General features: G+C 51.7%; 1 non-coding gene and 6 pseudogenes across 1 annotated transcript; all 7 read right to left on the minus strand.

The window, feature by feature from the left end:
* Nucleotides 1–214: 214 nt before the first annotated feature.
* On the minus strand, nt 215–399 carry LOC120519702. The gene has a single exon (XR_005631626.1). It is a non-coding gene; the product is annotated as a U2 spliceosomal RNA (small nuclear RNA).
* A 919-nt stretch (nt 400–1318) lies between these two features.
* On the minus strand, nt 1319–1496 carry LOC120519705 (annotated as a pseudogene).
* Nucleotides 1497–4688: 3192 nt separating this feature from the next.
* On the minus strand, nt 4689–4865 carry LOC120519707 (annotated as a pseudogene).
* Nucleotides 4866–5661: 796 nt separating this feature from the next.
* On the minus strand, nt 5662–5836 carry LOC120519706 (annotated as a pseudogene).
* An 842-nt stretch (nt 5837–6678) lies between these two features.
* On the minus strand, nt 6679–6859 carry LOC120519708 (annotated as a pseudogene).
* An 851-nt stretch (nt 6860–7710) lies between these two features.
* Nucleotides 7711–7887, minus strand: LOC120519703 (annotated as a pseudogene).
* Nucleotides 7888–13654: 5767 nt separating this feature from the next.
* On the minus strand, nt 13655–13822 carry LOC120519704 (annotated as a pseudogene).
* Nucleotides 13823–14144: the final 322 nt, after the last annotated feature.

Genomic DNA, 14144 nt, shown 5'->3' on the forward strand with positions numbered 1-14144 from the left:
TAATTCCGAGCCTGCTGACATCTGTGAATGCTGAAGTATACAAGCGTCCTACAGGCACCAGAACTTTTCTTAATTAAGTCAATTAACAAATTAATAATCAATTATTAATTTTCAGTTAAATATAAATCAATCCTGCTCTGGCTAGAGCTTTTCCCTTCCCTCATAGTAGGAATCCCCAGCCAAGGCTGCTTGTCTTGTTTTATACCAGTAAAGGAGAAAGTGCACGCTCCTGGAAGTACTGCAATACCAGGTCGATGCGTGGAGTGGACGGAGCAAGCCCTATTCCATCTCCTGTTCCAAAATCAATTTAATATATGGTCCCAGATAGGGGACGTATCGATATTAAACTGATAAGAACAGATACTACACTTGATCTTAGCCAAAAGGCGGCGATGCCACAAACTCCCCAGGCCAGCCAGCCACCGTCTTGCCCATCGCCAGCTGCATGGTAAGCATCAACTTGGCAGGAGGAAGCAGCTGCCCTAAGACAAGCGCCAGGCGAACCCATGTGACATTCCACGCCTGCGTGACAAAAGCGGCCCACCTTGGAGCCAAGGCCTGATACAAAGCCAAGGGTTGCCTAACGGCGGAAAAACCTCGGAGTTGTGCGAGAACGAGGTAGCCGATACAGCTGGGAGTGGGGTGGGCGTGGGGAGGGGGACAGTCCAGTTGGTCCCTTTGGGTGTTTGGCGTCGTGGTGGGATTTGGGGAGGCGGGTAGACCAGGCAAGGAAGAGGACGGCTTTAAACCACCATCTCCACCTCCATCCCCGCCCCTAGATGCCCACAAAACAAAGAAGGAGACGTCAGTGAAGAGCGGTGACGAGCTAGATATCCCCCGAGACACCACGCTTCACAACTCTTCAGACACCACGTTCACACCTGTTGGAGATTGAAGATGAAAAGGAGAAGGCACATCCTGGCCCGCCTGTGTGAACAAGGCCTCGAACACAGGGGGCGCTGCAGCGACATCAGACAGCCTGCAGGACTGCTTCGTGGTTTCTGGGAGCTTAATAAGGCTTCCTGCTAGCGTACAGGCTTGGTCGTCCGACACTACTTCACTCACCCCACAACAGCGGCCTTCTAATTCCGAGCTGCCTCGACATCTGTTGGAATGCTGGAAGTACTACAAGCAATAGCGTCCCTACAGGCACGCATGAACTTTTTCTTAATTAAGTCAAATTAAACTAAATTAATTAATTAATTAATTAATTATTCAGTTAAATAATTAAATCAATCCTGCTCTGGCAGAGCTTCTTTCCCTTCCCTCATGTAGGCAATCCCCAGCCAAGGCTGCTTGTCTTGTTTTATACCAGTAAGGAGAAAGTGCACGCCCTGGAAGTACTGCAATACCAGGTCGACAAGGTGGAGTGGACGAGCAAGCCCCTATTCCATCTCCCTGTTCCAAAATCAATTTAATATATGGTCCCCAGATAGGGGACGTATCAGATATTAAACTGATAAGAACAGATTTTTTTTTTTTTTTTGAAAAAATATACTTTATTTACATATATGTTTGGGTAATATATATAAAACACAGTCTAATAGTCTTACAATCTATACCAATCTAAATTCAAACAGAATGACTGTATTCAGCTATAGACTGATACAGTCTTTCACTATACATTACCTACAACACCTTATTTACATATACAAGGTGATTTGTATATAAAAATCGACAATCTTTACAATCTTACATGCCATATTAAGTGTTTTGTCAATAAATTCGGTTATTTTCCATTACATTCAATACAGTGTTCCACATTCTGTTACTATTTACAAGTTATTGCAGTCTCGACTTGGTCCCCGTCCCTGAAAGCTTGTCCTCAAAGAGGGGGCTTTGCCGAAGGCTGCAGTAAACCAAAGGTTACATTAATAAACCTCTTGGAGGGCGAGGTGGTCTTGCAATCCTCAGTTCTTCAAGGAGTCAGGATAGAATAGTCTTTGGAGGCTGCGGATGTATCTGCAGCAGTCCTGATTGTCATCCTTCTCCTGAGGACGAGGCGTTCCTGCACCCATAGAGCGCCCTTCACGAGCACATGAGACGCCATGCCTCCTCGGTGGCTTCCAGTGAGTGGGTACCGAAAGTCCAGAGAGCACCGAATGGTGCGAAGATTGTCTCTGGGTACCGACTCTTCCAATTCCTCTTCCAGGGCGTCAAAGAGTGACTGTGCCACTGGGCATTCCCAGAAGAGGTGCAGTGCGTCTTCTTCCCGCTGGATGCACCACGGGCAGTGTCTGTATCTGCACAGATTTCTGGCATGTGGAAGTGATTCCCGCACAGCCATCATGGGTCCTGCCTGTTTGTCAGTTCTTTGGGAATTGTGTTCTTCCCAGACCCGTGGTCGCTGATGGTACAGGGTTCGATAAGGCTCGGCGTCGTGTCTTTAGCTCTGATGAGCATGGTTTTGGTTTCCACAGGTCGGTTGACTCTGAAGTCGTGTTCCGTTACGAAGCGGACAACATCCGTGTGAACCATGGGTGTGTCCCAGTTGTAGGGTAGGAGCTGTCCACTGTCCCAGCCGGGTCTCTTCCAGGCTGGCAGGGAAGAAAGCAGGACATAAGCGTTTCAGACGGATCATGTATACTCAGTCGTGTCTGGATGCAGTTGAGCAAAAGAGGCTGAGCAGGAATTAGGGGATATGGGGATGCTGCGGTTCACTGCCGGCAATATGGGTTGGACGGTAAGCCACTGAAGAGACAGTGGCGAGGGTAGCCATGCCTGGGCCAGGTCTGCAGGACCAGGAGGATCTGTCATAGCATAGCACCTTCCACGGTGAGTCCCTGAGGCTCCAGAGCCCGATCTTCTACATCTGACTTTTGGCCAATCTCTAGTATCTTGAGGGCCGCTCCCTCTCCGCCCGAACCAGCTGCCGGGATCTTGGTGGTGTCTGGTCAGTGGGGGAGGGTGGCGGAGGGTGTCAGGTGCCATTCCCACAGGGCATCGCCTCTGATTTCCCGCAGTTGACACATAGCTTGACAAGTCCGAAGTCTTGGCAGATCTCCGCCAGTGCTGATCCTGGTGGCGCAGGTCACAGGTGGCGTCATCCATCAACAGAGGGCATAGTCTCCAGGTGGTCAGGTCCTCTGATCTGGTCTTCCTGATCCGTTCCATGAGCTCTGGGCGAGGGAGAGGGCGTGTGCAGCCCGGACAGGACAGGAGGTGGTTCAACAGTGCCTTTGCATGGAGATCTGACCATCGACAGTGCCACAGGCAGTATGGGGCCTGTGATCATTCATTGGGACACCAGTGTTTCCTCACTGATCTAAGCTGACCAGGCGCGTGATGGTTGCCCATGTGCAGTCTGATCGCGGCTGGTCTCGTCGGGATGCGGTCTGATCAGTGGTGTTCATCGATCTTTTTAGCGGTTGTGCTGGGTCATATTCAGGTGATGAGGCAATTCCGCCATTCGCATCTCCCTTCTGTTTGTACAGATGGTAGTCATTCCTTCTCTCGCGGGCATTGCCTCGCCACCATCTCGGTAGAGCTCCCGAGAGGCGGTCGTGATGCGCAGGAGGTCCACAGCGCGTACGCCAATGCGTCGTCACTGCGGGGTCCTGCCGGCCCTGAAGGATCTGGCGGCGTTGTCTAAGCGTCAAGGAGTGCGTTCAGAGCGAACTCACCTGTAGGATCCGGGTTTTATTATACCTGTAGGAACCGGTCGGTTGCATCGCTGATGTCTGCAGGAGTAAAGGCTGCTGCCGTGGACATCATGCCTCTTCCCGTTTGGCGACCTCCATCGTCGCAGTTCCTCTCAGGGTGTGGGTGGTTTCCCAAAAGGAGGGTGCTTCTCACCTTTCTCAGGTTCGCTTTGGATCGAAAGACATACTACATGATCTTAGCCAAAAGGCCGAGCGATGCCACAAACTCCCAGGCCAATAGCCCACGTGCACCCTTATTAAGCTACATAGTGGCATCAACCAGACAGCTGCCCTAAGACAGGGCGAACCCATGTGATTCCATTGGCTGACACCTTGCAGGAGCCAAGGCCTGTTCGGCCGAGTTTGCCACAGCAGGCGGAAAAACCCTCGGAGTTGTCTTGAAGCAGTGCTTGATACAGCTGGGAGTGGGTGAGGGGAGGGACTGATCAGTTGGTCCCTTTGGGTGCTGGCGCTCGTGGTGGGGATTTGGGGGAGCAGGGTGAACCAGGCAGGAGAGGACAGCTTTAGGCCACCATCTCACCTCCATCACCCTGGTGCACAAGCAAGAGGCGTCAGTGAAGGCGGTGTGAGCTAGATATCCTCGAGACACCACGTTTGCAACTCTCTTTAATTTGCATTCTTTGTTGGAATTGAGATGAAAGAAGGCACATCCTGTACGCCTGCGAGACAGGAGGCTCAGGCAGGGGCGCTGGCGACATCAGACAGCCTGCAGGACTGCCCGTGGTTTCTGGGAGCTTAATAGGAAACTTTAGCGGTGGTACAGGCTTGAGTGATCGACACCTCTTCCATCACCCCACAACAGGCTTCAGTTCCGAGCCGCCTGACATCTGTTGGATAACAGATATACAAGCAATAACGTCTCTGTTTGCCTTGAACTTTTCTTAATTAAGTCAAATTAAACTAAATTAATTATTATTAATTAATTATTCAGTTAAATAATTAAATTAATCATCAAACGGAAACTTGCTTTCCCTTCTATAGTAGGCAATCCCAGCTAAGGCTGCTTGTCTTGTTTTGTACAGTGAGGAGAAGTGCACGCTCACAGTACCCTGCAATACCAGGTGGTCGTGGGTAGACGGAGCAAGCCCTATTCCATCTCCTGTTCCAAAATCAATTTAATATATGGTCCCCAGATAGGGACGTATCAGATATTAAACTGATAGAACAGATACTACATGGTCTTAGCCAAGGCGGCGATGCCACAAGCTCCCAGGCCAGCCAGCCCCACATGGTAGCATCAACAGCGGGAGGAGGCTGCCCTGGACAGCCGAGGCGTGAACCCGTGTGACATTCGGCCTCGTGACCGGCGGCCACCTTGGGCCAAGGCCTGTTGGCCAGGACGCCTGGCAGCGGAAAAACCCTCGGAGTTGTCTTGGCGAAGCAGTACTTGATACAGCTGGGAGTGGGGTGGGGCGTGGGGAGGACAGTCAGTTGGTCCCTTTGGGTGTTTTGGCGCTCGTGGTGGGATTTGGGGGCAGGGGTGAACCAGGCCAAGGAAGAGGACATTAAACCATCACCTCCATCCGCTAGATGCCACAAAACAAGAAGGAGGCGTCAGTGAAGGCGGTGTGCTAGACATCCCTCGAGACACCAGGTCACAGCTCATTTGGTTCACCTGGTTAGAAGATGAAGACGCCACCAAGCTGCCTGGGCAGGCCTGGTGCAGGGGCGCTGCAGCGGCAAGTGAGCCAGCCTGCAGGACTGCTTGGTTTTCTGGGAGCTTAATAAGGCTTCCTGCTAGCGGTACAGGCTTAATGCGTCGACACTACTTCACTCACTGTGGCCTTCTAATTCCGAGCCTCGCCCATTGGATATGGAGTACTACAAGCAATGGCGTCCCTACAGGCATAGACTTTTCAGTGAAGTCAATTAAACTAAGGCTAATTAATTAATTAATTAATTATTCAGTTAAATAATTAAATCAATCCTGCTCTGGCTAGAGCTTCTTCCCCTTCCCTCATGATGACGATACAATAGGGCTGTACATGTTGTTTATGATGGAAGCTGCACGCTCCTGGAAGTACTACTGTGCAGGTCGTCGTGGGTGGGTGAGCAAGCCCCTATTCCATCTCCCTGTTCAAAAATCAATTTAATATGAATTTGAATGAGGACATATAGATATTAAACTGATAGAACAGATACTACACTTGATCTTAGCCAAAAGGCGAAGCGATACTACCATCCCCAGGCCAGCCTGGCTTGCAATCTTGCCCTCTCGTCAGCTGCATGGTGGCGCCAACAGCAGGAAAGCAGCTGCCCTAAGACAAAGCGCCCGGGGCGTGAACCCATGTGTGTGACATTCCACGGCCTCGTGACAAAACACCTTGGAATAGGAGCTGATACAAAGCCCAAAGGGTTTACAACATGGAAAAACCCTCAGCGAGTTGTCTTTGAAGCAGGGTAACCCGATACAGCTGGGTGGAGTGCCGTGGGGGAGGAGGGGACAGTCGTTGATTCCTTTGGGTGTTTGGCTTGGTGGGGTTTGAGGCGGGGTAGACCAGGCAAGAAGGACGGCTTTAAACCTGTCTCACCTCCATCCCCGCCCCTAGATGCCCTGGCAGAGAGCGTCAGTGAAGGTGGCAGAGCTAGATATCCTGGGACTGGTTGCAACTCTTCAGACACCACGTTCACACCTGATTGAAGATTAGAAAAGGAGAGAAGGCATCCTGGCCCGCCTGTGACAGGCCTCGAACACAGGGGCGCTGGCAGCATCAGACAGCCTGCAGGACTGCCCGTGGTTTCTGGGAGCTTAATAAGGCTTCCTGCTAGCGGTACAGGCTTGGTGGTCGACACTACTTCACTCACCCCCACAACAGCGGCCTTCTAATTCCGAGCCTCGCCTGACACATCTGTTGGAATGCTAGGTACCCGTAGCGTCCTACAGGCCACGCATGAACTTGTAAGTCAAGTCAACTAAATTAAATTAATTAATTTATTAATAATTCAAATCATTCTCTGGCTTCTTCCTCATAGTAGGCAATCCCCAGCCAAGGCTGCTTGTCTTGTTTTATACCAGTGAAAGTGCACCTCCTGGAGTACTGCAATACCAGTTGATCGTGGGTGGGCCGGAGCAAGCCCCTATTCCATCTCCTGTTCCAAAATCAATTTAATATATGGTCCCAGATGAGGGGCGATATCAGATATTAAGAGGCAGTGAAACAGATACTGTGGTCTTAGCCAAAAGGCCGAGAAGCGATGCCACAGCCCCAGGCCAGCCAGCACGTGCACATGCGTCAGCAGCTGCATGGCAGCATCAACTTGGCGGAGGAAGCAGCTGCCCTAAGACAAGCGCCGAGGCGTGAACCCATGAGCATTCCGGCGCAGCAGCACCTTGGGCCAAGGCTGATACAAAGCCCGAGGTTTGCTTGGTGAACCCTCGGAGTTGTCTGCGGAAGCGGTGGCGATACAGCTGGGAGTGGGAGTACGCAGTGATGGGAGGAGGGACAGTCAGTTGGTCCCTTTGGGTGTTTGGCTCATTAAGTGCGGTTTGGGGGCCGGGTAGACCAGGCAAGGAGGGCGGCTTTAAACCACCATCTCCTCCATCTCCCGCCCTAGATGCCACAAAACAAGAAATGGTGAAGGTGGCCAGATATCCCTCGGGGCCTGCGTTCACAGCCTTTCAGACACCACGTTCACACCTGTTGGAGATTGAAGATAGGGAGGCACATCCTGGCCATACTGTGAGAACAAGGCCTCGAACACAGGGGCGCTGCAAGCGACATCAGACAGCCTGCAGGACTGCCCGTGGTTTCTGGGAGCTTGGCCATTTCACCTGCTAAGCGGTGCACAGGCTTGGTGATCGACACTACTTCACTCCACCTAATTCCGAGCCTCGCCCTGACATCTGTTGGAGATGCTGGAAGTACTTACAAGCACAATAAGTCCCTACAAAATGCCGCATGAACTTTTCTTAATTAGACAAATTAAACTAAATTAATTAATTAATTAATTGTTTTCAGTTAAATAATTCAGTAGTATACTCTGGCTGGGCTATACATATCATGTTAATCCCAGCCAAGGCTGCTTGTGCTTGTTTTTATACCAGTAAAGGGAGAAAGTGCAGCTCCTGGGTACTGCAATACCAGGTGGAGTCGTGGGTGGGCCGGGCAAGCCTATTCCATCTCCTGTTAAAAATTAATTTAATATGGTCCCCAGATAGAGATATCAGATCTTCAATAGTAGAACAGATACTACACTTGATCTTGGCCAAAAGGCCGGAGCGTGCAAACTCCCCAGGCCAGCCAGCTACAGCCGGGTTGAGGCAGTGCCGATGCAGCTGGGAGTGGGAGTGGGCGGGAGGACAGTTGGTCCCTTTGGGTGTTTGGCGCTTCGTGTTGGGATGGTGACCCAGGCAGAGACACAAACCACCATCTCCACCTCCATCCCGCCCTAGATGCCCACAAAACAAAGAAGGAGACGTCAGTGAAGGCGGTGTGAGCTAGATATCACCGGACTGCGTTCACAGCTCTTGAACACCACGTTCCACCTGTTGGAGATTGAAGATGAAAAGGGCACATCGGCCCGCCTGTGTAGACAAGGCCTCAGCAGACACAGGGGCAACGTGGACAGCAGCCTGCAGGACTGGCCATTAACTTTCTGGGAGCTTAATAAGGGCTACTGCTAATTTAGGCTTGGTGGTCCGACACTACTTCCTCACCCCACAACGGCGGCCTTCCCTAATTCCAGTATAGCCTGACATCTGTTGGATGTGATACTACAAGAGGCAATAGTGCCACAGGCACGCATGAACTTTTCTTAATTAAGTCAAATTAAGCTGGTCATTTATTCAATTGTTCATTGTTGATCAATAATTAAATCAATCACCGCTCTGTGACTCGACTTCTTTCCCTTCCCTCATAGTAGGCAATCTGACAAGGCTGCTTGTCTTGTTTTATACCAGTAAAGGAGAAAATGCACGCTCCTGGAGTACTGCAATACCAGGTGAGTAGTGGGTGGAGAACAAGCCCCTATTCATCTCCCTGTTGAAATCAGGTAATTTGTGATGCAGATAGGGACGTATGAATATTAAACTGATAAGAACAGATTTTTTTTTGAAAAAATATACTTTATTTACATATATGTTTGGTATATATAAAACACAGTCTAATAGTCTTACAATCTATACCAATCTACAATTCAAACAGAGATATTATTAGCTAATTGATGATCTTACTCTCCCAGTACCCTTTCTTATTTACATATACAAGGAGTGAATTTGTATATAAAATCACAATCTTTACAATCATATATTAAGTGTTTTGTCAATAAGATTTGGATTTATTTTTCCATACATTAAATACAGTGTTCACATTCTGTTACTATTTACAAGTTAATTCAAACATTCCCTGTTGTCCTCAAGAGGGCTTTGCGGCTGCAGTAAACAAAGTTACATTAATAAACCTCTTGGGCGGTGGTCTTGCATATCCTCGTTCAAGGAGTCCAGAATGGGAATAGTCTTTGAGGGCTGGATGTATAGTCCTAGATATGCCCTCCTGAGGACAGGCGGTTCCTGACCTTGACGTCCTTCCGCAGCACTCGGGCGCCATGCCTCCTCGGTGGCTTGGTAGTGGGTACCGGGAAAGTCCATAGAGCACCGAATGGTGAAAGATTATCTCTGGTACCGACTCTTTCAGTCCCTCTTGGGGCGTCAAAGAGTGACTGCTGACGAAGGTGATCAAATCTTCTTCCAGCTGGATGTTCCGGGCAGTGTCCTGTCTGCTGAATTTCGCGCATGCATGGTGGCACAGCCATCCACGCCGGTCTGTGCCTGTTTATTCAGTTCTTTGGAAATATATTTCTCCCGGAATACCGTGGCTGCTTACGCTGAGTAAGTGAGTTCGTCGGCTCCGTCGTGCTGGTGACTGATGGTTTTGGACTTTGGTCGGTTTGGCTCCTGAAGTCAATGTTTCGTTCTGGCGGACAACATCCGTCAATAGAACCATGGAGTGTAGTTATAAGGGTAGGAGCCTGTCCCTGTCCCAGCCGAGTCTCTTCCAGACTGCTTGGGAGGAAGAAGCGGACATAGGCGTTCCAGTTGATCTAGCATAAGAATATACTCAGATGGTGCAGAGCAAAAGGCCCTGAGCGGTGCAGGATGTCAGGGATGCCTTTCCCCGCAACTTCGGGGTTCTTTGTACATGACTGCCCGCTTGACTCTGTCCATCTTGGAGCCCAGATGAAGTGAAAGACTGCCCTGGTGATGGCTCTGCAGGCGGTGGCGGTGGCCATACCTGGGCAGGTACTACCCAGGACCAGGAGGATCTCATTCCGCCCAGCACCAGCGCTTTGCCTTCCACGGTGAGGTCCCTGGGGCTCAGAGCCCGATCTTCTGTCTGACTTTGGCCAGTCTCTCGTCCCACGTCTTTGGGGCCGCTCCTCTCCGCCGAACCAGCTGCCCAGGATCTTGATGGGCCCATCTGATGAGTGAGGGAGGTGGCAGAGGTGTCATTTTGTTCGGGCGCGCCTCCCGTTCCCGCAGTGATTGACCTTTGCTCCGGGCCGAGTCAAGTCTGCAGATCTCCGCCAGCGCCGTCGCCGATCTCTGGTCAGCGCAGATGGGTGGCGTCGTCGCCAGAAGCGCACATCTGATCTCTCTTCTATTCGGTCGGTGCGGTGATCCTCAGTCTCGGTCTTCCTCAGTCCGTTCCATGAACTCTATACAACGGTTGAGAAGAGGGAGAGGCAGCCTTATCTGACCCGGACAGGACCGGGAAGGGGTCAGTTTCCAACCCCGTTCACCAGCACCATGGAGATGTCTGGTATGTTTGTTCCACCGACAGGCATGTCGCCCATTCGAGACCTGCTGATGATGTTGACTGATGGGACACCGGTCGAAGGCTTTCTCTTGATCTGCGATACGGCCAAGGCGCGGTGATGCGGCGTTCCTTCACGTAGTGCACCGAGTCCTGATCCTTGTGGCTGAAGCTGTTGGCGATCCTGCGTGGGATGGGTCTGGTCTTGGGTGGTATCCGATCACCTTTTTTGGCGGTTGGCTATCACATAGCCAGGATCTTGTAGTCCCGCTGGGAGGGTGATGAGGCCAATTCCTCAGCTTCGCATCTCTCCCTTCTGTTTGTACTGGTCGTGATCATTCCTTCTCTCACTTGGCCAGGCATTCTGCCCTCCGCCACCATCTCCAGTGGGGCTCCAGTGGGGTCAGGGCCGATGAGGTCCTGGTAGCAGCGTACACTTGGCTGGTGGTCATGCCACCGGGGTGCATTTCTGAGAGATCTGGCGGCAGAGTGCAGCTCCCAGCGTCAGGTGCGTTGAGAATGCCTGTGGGATCAGGTTTTGTGGGACCGGTGGATTGCGTCTGTGATGCGATATTTGGGGTAGAGGCTGCTAGTAGTCGGACCCTCCATCCCACTCTTCCCGTTTGGCGACTCATGGTTCAGTGTGGTTCCTAAAGAAAAGTTGCAGTTCACTTTGGATCGAAGACATACTACATGATCTGGCCAGGCCAGTGCAAACTCCCAGCCATTGCGTCTTGTATCAGCTGTTGTATCAACTTGGCACAGCTGCTGGATGGCCTTGAGGCGTGAGCCATGTGACATTCCGGCCTCGTGACAAGCGGCCACGGGCATTGCGAAACTGAGGTTGCACACGCGGCGGAAAACCCTCCCGGGGTTGTGAGCAGGGTAGCCGATACAGCTGGGGTGGGGTGGGCTGGGGAGGAGGGACAGTCAGTTGGTCCCTTTAGATGTTTGGGCGGCTCGTGGTGGGATTTGGGGAGGCCGGGGTAGACCAGGCAAGGAAGAGGACGACTTTAAACCACCATCTCCACCTCCATCCCCGCCCTAGATGCCCACAAACAAAGAAGGGCGTCAGTGAAGGCGGTGGCAGGCTAGATATCCTCGAGACACCACGTTCACAACTCTTCAGACACCACGTTCACACCTGTTGGAGATTGAAGATGAAAAGGAAAGGCACATCCTGGCCGCCTGAACAGGCCTCGAACACAGGGGCGCTGCATGACATCAGACTGGCTACAGGACTGCTTAGCGTCGTTTCCTGGGAGCGTGAGCTGCCATGGTGCAGGCTTGGTCGTCCACGTACTACTTCACTCACCCCACAACAGCGGCCTTCTAAGTTTCCGTTTTCCTTTGGCATCTGGATTTTGGTACTGACAATGGCGTCCTACAGGCACGCATGGACTTTTCTTGGTCAGGGTCAATTCGACTAAATTAATTAATTAATTCGTTAATTCAGTTAAATAATTAAATCAATCCTGCTCTGGCTGGAGCTTCTTTCCCTTCCCTCATAGTAGGCAATCACAGCCAAGGCTGCTTGTCTTGTTTATACCAGTAAAGGGAGAAAGTGCACTCCTGGAGTGCACCGTGCAGGTCACGATCGTACAGGTGGACGGAGCAGCCCTGTTCATACAAAGTCAATTTAATATGTGAGTCCCCAGATGAGGACATCGTCCGTAAACTGATAAAGACAGATACTACGCCAATCTGGCCAAAGGCTGAAGCGGGTGCAACCACAGTGTGGCCCACATCATGGTCATGCAGTAAGCATCAGCAGCGGGAGGAAGCAGCTGCCTGGGGTGGCCTTGAGGCGCGGGCCTGACCGGCCACCTGGGCCAGGCTGATCCCAGTTTCTTACAGCAGGCCTGGGGTTGTCTGGAAGCAGTGTGGCTGAGTGGGGTGGGAGGGAGGGACAGTCAGTTGGTCTTGGGTGTGGTGGTTGAGAATGGTTTGAACCAAGAGCCAAGGAAGAGGGCAGCTTTAAATATATCCACCTCCATCCCCGCCCTAGATGCCCAAGCAGGAGAGTGATGGTGAAGAGGCGGTGAGGCTGGGTCCTCGAGACACCAGATTACAGCTCTTCAGACACAGGACTGCCTTGGAAGTTGAAGATGAAAGCATCTGGCCTGTGCCTCGAACACAGGGGCGCTGGACAGCCTGGGACTGCTTCAATGGTTTGAACCATAGAAACCCTGCTGTGAGTGACTTGGTCGTCGACACCCCACTCACCCACAACAGCGGCCTTCTAATTCGAGCCTCGCCCGGCATCTGTTGGAATGCTGGGCCCCTACAAGCAATAGCGTCCTACAGGCGCGTTTCTTAATTAGTCATTCAATAAGGTCGTTAATTAATTAATTCATTGAACAAATAGTCAATCACCACTCTTGGGCTTCCTTCTTGGTAAATGAGGCTGCTTGTCTTAATTTGATGAGAAAGTACACGCTCTGCGTGCAATACCAGGTGGAACCCTATATCTGTTCCAAAAATCATTTAATATATGGGTGATACTACGCCCGATCTTAGCAAAGCGGAAGCGCGATGCCGCGACTCCCAGTAGCCAGCCCGTCGCTGCGCCGGTAACATCAAACGGCAGCGCGGGCGGTTGTGCCATTGGCAGCCCGCGGGCGGGCCTGATGGTTGCTGGCGTGACCTCAGGTTGCCGACGGTGGTATTGCGGGTGGGCGTGAGGAGGACGTCAATTGGTCCCTTTGGGTGTTTAGGTTGGGAGTGAGAGGGACCACCATCTCACCTCCATCCCGCCCTAGATGCCTGAGCGAGAGGCGTCAGTGGAAAGGCGGTGTGGGGCTGGATGTCTCAGGACGCCGCGTTCACAGCTCTTCAGACTTGCGTTCTTTCCTATTTGGGATTGAAGAGAGATGAAAGGAGAGAGCCATCCTGGCCCGCCTGTGTGAACAGACCTCAGACACAGGGGCGCTGCGGCAATGGACAGCCTGCCCAGGACTGTACAGTGGGTTTCTGGGAGACTTGTGGGCCTGCTAAGCGGTTACAGGCTTGGTCGTCCGACACTGTTAACTCCTTGGCCTTCTAATTCCGGGCCTGCGCCTGACATTGGGATGTGAGTACTAAACAATAAGTACAGACTTTTCATTCAGTCAATTCTAAATGAATTAATTAATTAATTTAATTCAGTTAAATAATTAAATCAATCCTGCTCGCAGAGCTTCTTCCCTTCCCTCATAGTACAATCGCAGGCTGCTTGTCTTGTTTTTATACCAGTAAGGGAGAAAGTGCAGCTCCCGGAGTACTGCAATACCAGGTCGATTTGTGGAGTGGGGAGCGCCCTATTCCATCTCCTGCAAAATCAATTTAATATAATGGTTCCCAATGGGGACGTATCAGATATTAACTATGACAGATACTACATGATCTTAGCCAAAGGCCGAAGGGGATGCCACAACTCCCCAGAGCCAACCACCGTCTGCCTCGTCAGCTGCATGGTACATCAACAGCGGGAGGCAGCTGCCTGACAAAGCGCGGGCGGGGAACCCATGTGACATTCCGGGCCCCGTGACAAAGCGGCCCACCTTGGAGCCAAGGCCTGATACAAGCAGGGTTGCCCAGCGGGAAAACCCTGGTTGTCGGAGCGGGTGCCGATACAGCGGGGTGGGGTGGGGTGGGGAGGGACGCATCAGTTGGTCCCTTTGGGTGTTTGGCGCTCGCTGGTGGGAGTTGGGGGCGGCGGGGACCGGGGAAAAGGCAAAAAAACCCCTCC

Source organism: Polypterus senegalus, unplaced genomic scaffold (genome assembly GCF_016835505.1).
Source record: "Polypterus senegalus isolate Bchr_013 unplaced genomic scaffold, ASM1683550v1 scaffold_7936, whole genome shotgun sequence".
In the NCBI taxonomy this organism is placed as follows: Eukaryota; Metazoa; Chordata; class Cladistia; order Polypteriformes; family Polypteridae; genus Polypterus; species Polypterus senegalus.